Genomic DNA, 6,240 nt, shown 5'->3' on the forward strand with positions numbered 1-6,240 from the left:
AACAAGATAGATAGATGATAGATAGATAGATAGATAGATAGATAGATAGATAGATAGATAGATATAGAAATAGATGTAGATGATATAGATATAGATGATGATATAGATGATGATATAGATATAGATATAGATATAGATATAGATATAGATATAGATATAGATCTCCCTGGGTGGAGCCATTCTGGACTGTCCCATTTTAGCAATCTGTGATGACCTTTGTTTTGTTTTTACAATTTGGCTTCATTCCTTTCTCTGCTTAACATGATTCTCTGTTCTTCGCTCCTGGGTGACTAAACAATTCAATTTCAATTTTGAAGTCAAAACGATGCAGAACCACCATAATAACTTTTTCTCTTTTATTCATGTTTTGTGGGAAAGGTGGCACAAAAGTAGCTGCTTTGACCTCTTCCACAAGGAGAACACATAGCTGTGGCCTTTCCACGCCCCAAAGGTGACCTTGGAACTGATAGTGTTGTGATAAATGTACTTGGTTTTACCTGGGAGTGATACTGGACTATGCTTTAGCGTTAAAGATGCTCCAAAATTCACAGCAGGAGCACCGCGGAGGAGAGAGGAAGGCAGCGGAGCATTCGAGCATTCGAGCATTCGTATCAGTAGTTAACTTTGGTCAAGAGAACTACAGCTACATGCACTTCCCCATTTCTTATCTGGAGCATAAGGATGCTGAATAGTGATAGCAAAAATCAGCGATTCTACATATAAAATGTTTAATGTTTTAAATAAAATATTTAACCTACTGAAATTATATTCTTTTTTTTTTTAAGTAAATGGTAAAATACTAGGGAAGTAAAATAGGTTATTGAAAGCTTCAGAAGAGAGAATGGTAAATTCTGAGCAAGGCATGTCCTTATACGAACTCATTATCATTGACAATTAAGATTGCAAGACTGCCCTCTAAAGCCCTCCTACCAGCTACCATTTCATCTTATTATCACACAAACTCTTCAATCTTTGCATTAGTACTGCTTTCAATTGTCTACTAGCAATTTGTTGGCTCCTAGGGGACTCAGATGTAAAAAAAACAATGAGCTATTTCAATTACATTTCAACAAAAATGGGACAAATTGCTGTTTGTTTCTCCTTCCCAGACAAATTCCAAGGGGCAATTTGAGGATGGGATTTGAATTTGGGCTAAAGCTGATTTAGTTGTCCTACTTGGCCAGGCCTTTTGATTCTATGCTAAGTGAGGGATGCCCTTAGGCCAAGGATGCTTTTAGAACTTTTTAGGAACACAGCTTTGGAGGCAGATTCCTTCAGTATGACCCTGAGTAACTTATTCACTTACCTGAGCCTCAGGGTTTGTTTGTTTTCTTTTTTTTCCCAATAAAATAAGACAGAATTATATAAGTATGAGCCCATTCCCAAGGATATTTTGGGATTAAATGAGGTATTACATAAAAACCATTTAACACAATGTTTGTACATAGTATGGTCTCAATGAGTGGTAGCAACTTGATAATTCCATGTCACATCTACCATAATATATTTGTAAAAGTCTTGGATATATGAGTCAGCTCTGAATCTTTCCAGAGTTCCTTGGATCCCCTGGAGGAGCCACCAGCTTGCCCATAGGAGACCTGGATGACCATCCTCGTGTCTGGACTCGGGGTTCTAGAGAAACTCAATAACAGAAAACAGAAGATTAAAGGACTCTTTTTATCAGATCTCTGGAACTAAGTAATAGATGTCGCTCTCTATGAATGATAACCTACCTTAAGAATCTAGATGATAGGGGATCCCTGGGTGGCTCAGCAGTTTAGCGCCTGCCTTTGGCCCAGGGCGTGATCCTGGGGTCCCGGGATTGAGTCCCGCATCGAGCTCCCTGCATGGAGCCTGCTTCTCCCTCTGCCTGTGTCCCTGCCCCTCTCTCTCTGTGTCTCATGAATAAACAAATTTAAACATCTTAAGAAAAACAACAACAACAAAGGAACTTCAGTTAATAAATTTCTGTGTTTTCAATCGAGGCTGATGATGGACTGAACATCTGGTTGCGAATACTAGTTCTCATGCTGTCCAGAGATTCTCAAAATAGTCGTGATTAATTAAGACGAAATTTCATTTCTCTCTCACATAAAAGACAGGGTATATATAGTCCATGACTGGTATGGTGGCTCCACAGTCATCAGGACCCGGATTCCTTCTACCCTGGGGCTCTGCTGTTTGTAAGGGGAGGCCCGGGCCGCGGACCACGAGGGCTGCTGCGGCTCCCGCAAGGCCCAGGGGGGAGACACGGGAAGCCCAGCAACGACGCTCCCCTCCACAGAGAACCCCGAAGCTTCCAGCCACTCACTGTATCACCTCGTTCTGAAATTAGTCACACGGCCACGCATACGACAAGGAATAAATACCCTGGGTGATTCATGTGGTTGGGGACGACCATGTGGCCGAGTGAAAAGTGGAGATGCAGTTCGTATGTGAGAAAAGAGGACGAGTGTGGGGAGATAACCAATAATCCTTGTCACAGTCACTGTCCACACCACCTGCTGCTTTCCGAGACAGTGGGGATCGTCTCAGCTGAAGGAGATGCAGAACTGGCTCAAGGGCCTTCGGCTGCTCTTTCCTGATTGTATTTCCCATGTTCAGAAAATTTTCTTCTGGTTGAAAACAGAGACCACACCAGTTACTAAGCTTTCTGTCTGTGATACTAAGGGAGTTTTTCTGCACTGAACTTTTTTTTTTTTTTTGCACTGAACTTTCAAAAAGAAATGACTGGGGGCACCTGGGTGGCTTAGTTGGTTAAGCATCTGGCTTCAGCTCAGGTCATGATCCCAGGGTCCTGGGATCCAGCCCCAGATTGGGCTCGCTGCTCACTGGGGGAGTCTGCTTCTCCCTCTCTCTCTGCCCTTCCCCTTACTCGTGCTCTCTGTCTCTCTGTCTCTCTCAAATCAATGAATAAAATCTTTAAAAAAATAAAATAAAACAGAAATGATCATAGAAAAAAATTAAGATAATAAAGAAAAGTTTTCTATAGTTTCATCCATCTAGTAATCATAGCCATTAGCATCTTGGTGGACATTTTTCACATTAATTAATATTATTTCTCTTTACATATGAGAATTTTAACATAAAAAGTGAAATTGTGCTGTACACACTGGTTTGAAACCTAATTTGCAGACTTAATAGGTCACTAATTATATCTTTTCTTTCCATTAGCTATTCTTTGGCATCATTTTTCCTTTGTTTTATTTTTTAAGGTATTATCTACGTAAAATAAAATAGGTTCATCTTAGGTGTGAAGTTTGGTAACTTTCAGTAATTGTGCACGGCCTTGTAACTACCACCATGCACGAGAACTAGAACAGTTCCTCACCTTAGAAAAGGTCTCTGCTGGGATGCTTGGGGGCTCAGCGGCTGCCTTTGGCCCAGGGCGTGACCCCGGGTGCGGGATCGAGTCCCGCATCGGGCTCCCCCCATGGGGCCTGCTTCTCCCTCTGCCTGGGTCTCTGCCTCCCTCTGAGTGTCTCATGAATAAATACATAAAATCTTTAAAAAAAAGAAGGGGGGGGGTTTCCTGTGATTAGCTAAGGCAGCGAGCGGGAAGCGGCCTGAGGCCCTGGGGAGGGGGAGAGGAGCTGGGGGCACCTGCCGGGCCACGGGGCCAGGCAAGCTGCAGCTGGGGGGAGCACCAGGTCCCGGGGGCTTTAGGCCAGGCTCGCCTGCCGGGGGGAGCTCTCGCCGACCGGGGCAGAAAAGGGCGGGGAACCGCGCACCAGGCCCCTGCAAGGCACCTGCTCACGGATGGTTCCAGCTCGTGCTCCTGCTCTGGGCGAGGAGGCTCCCTGATGCCTTCTGCAAGCTCTGCTGCGTGTCTTCGCCGCCCCGGGGCCCCAGGCCGGGCCCGCGGCAGTCCGAGGCCCCAGGAGTCCAGCAGCTGGAAAGCCGGCCCGCAGCCCGTTGGGGGGGGCTCGGGGTAACCGCGGCGACCCCCCCCCCCCGCCCGCGCCCATCCCGCCTCCCCGGCGGAGCACCTTGCCCCCCTCCCCCCAAGCCTCTGCTGCGATCCCAACGCCCAGCACCTCAGGGTGGGGCCACCTTCCAAGAGGTGGTCCCGTGGAAATGAAGCCTGGGGGTGGGGGGTGCCCTTCAAGGGATGCTCCCGAGCCTTGGCTCTCTCAAGAGAGACTTGGTTTTCTTTGGCCTTTAGTCTGAGGGTCCGCGCCACAAAGGGTCACACTAAGCACACTCGGAGCGCTCGAAGCATCCCGCGGGGCAGGCCCCACCAGGCGAGCCCCAGGCAGGCAGCTGCTGCCAGCAGAGCAGTGACTGCGCCTCGGCCGGGGTGGGGGGGCCCTTGCAGGTGCCTGTCCAAAGATATGAGGGAGGAGAGAAGAAGTGACCCCTACGTTAATATGTTCTGGAAATCATTACATAGGAAGATAAGGATAAACGAGCAAATAATTTAACTATGGGGGTGGGGGGGGGTTGCAACTTGAGCACAGTCTCTTCACTCAGAGGAAACTTTCCTGGCTCGCAGCTGCACACCTGTCTGTGGGCCCTGCTTCCCACATACTTCAGTTTGATGTCCGGGACTGATAACGGACGTTTCTTTCCATGCCGTCCTATTAATATCTCCTAACTCCCAGGACTTACACGGTCTACAGCAAACCTCGACAAGCAGATGAGAAATATGGTGGCTTTGGGGCCAATATGCTGAGCTTTTAAGAAAGGCTTCTTGGAAGGTTATGTGCTTTGAGGTCTGTTTATAGTTACAGAGACGGCTCTTCCCCATTCCGTAATTCTCCCATCTCTTACCTTCGTTCTCTTTTGTGATTAACGGCATTTATAATGAAAAACTGGGGTTATGGCTGTAATGAGAGTCCTATGGCCTGCCCAGCCATGACCACGAGGTGCTCAGCACCGTGTACGGGCCACATGTTTGCACCTCTTCTACTAGGCCCATAGGTACATCTGTGGTCTTTCTAACACAAAAAGGGGCAATTTCTCTCCCCTCCTGAAAATAGTCCTTGAAACAACACTGAACCTGAATGGTTCAATTAAGCACCTTGCCTTTGGCTCGGGTCATGGTTCTGGGGTCCTGGAATAGAGCCCCACACTGGGCTCCCCCATCAGCTGGGGAGTCTTCTTCTCCCCCTCCCTCCACCGCTCCTCCCTCCTGTCCCCCAACTCGTGGTCTCTCTCTCTCAAATAAATAAATAAATAAATAAATAAATAAAATCTTAAAAAAGAAAGAATTCCTATCATTTTGCTCCTTAAAACTCATTGGGTTTGGGATCCCTGGGTGGCGCAGCGGTTTGGCGCCTGCCTTTGGCCCAGGGCGCGATCCTGGAGACCCGGGATCGAATCCCACATCGGGCTCCCAGTGCATGGAGCCTGCTTCTCCCTCTGCCTGTGTCTCTGCCTCTCTCTCTCTCTGTGACTATGATAAATAAATAAATAAATAAATAAATAAATAAATAAATAAAAATAAAAAAAAAAAAACTCATTGGGTTTAAATTCCACTAATACCATAGCTTAGGGGTATGGAGCTTAGGGCCACCTTGCAGGTGCCTGTCCAAAGATATGAGGGAGGAGAGAAGAGGTGACCCCTATGTTAATATGTTCTGGAAATCATTACATAGGAAGATAAGGATAAACCAGTAAATAATTTAACTATTTGCTTCAGGGGATTCCTACAAACTGATTTATCTAAGAAAATAGTTTGCTTATCTGGGGAAACAGCTCTCCTATCAGGAAACAGATTGCTCACCTACAGAAAAAAAGCTTACTGGTCAGGCAACAACTTGCTCATCAAAACCCTGACCTTGCTGTGTCCACCAATCCTGAACTATTATGGCATAGACTCCGCCCACCGTAAATTGGTTCCCTGTATTTATTGAAAACCACCCCTCTACCATTTGAACCCCAACCCCAACCTAAATCCTATAAACAGCCTTCCTTGGTATCCTCCTTCTGATACGCTAGGTATTCTGTTAAGGTAGTGTTTTTCCTTTGCCATACTAAATCTGATAGAATTAGCTTTTAAGGAGTTGACAATCAACAGAAGGAAGAAAAATAAGATTCACTGAGTGTTGGTGTAGGTGCTCATTATGTGTCAAACCCTTTATGTGTTACATATACTTCCTTTGTTGATTTGTGTAGAGCACATATCAAACAGTGCTTTGTTATGCTATGACTCCGGCCAGAAAAGGTCTCACAAGCCTTATTTCTTGTTATTTATTGTAAATACTGAGATTCCTAATAAAAAGCAGTGTATGCCTG

The sequence above is a fragment of the Canis lupus genome, chromosome 37 (assembly GCF_011100685.1).
Source record: "Canis lupus familiaris isolate Mischka breed German Shepherd chromosome 37, alternate assembly UU_Cfam_GSD_1.0, whole genome shotgun sequence".
Taxonomy (NCBI): Eukaryota; Metazoa; Chordata; class Mammalia; order Carnivora; family Canidae; genus Canis; species Canis lupus.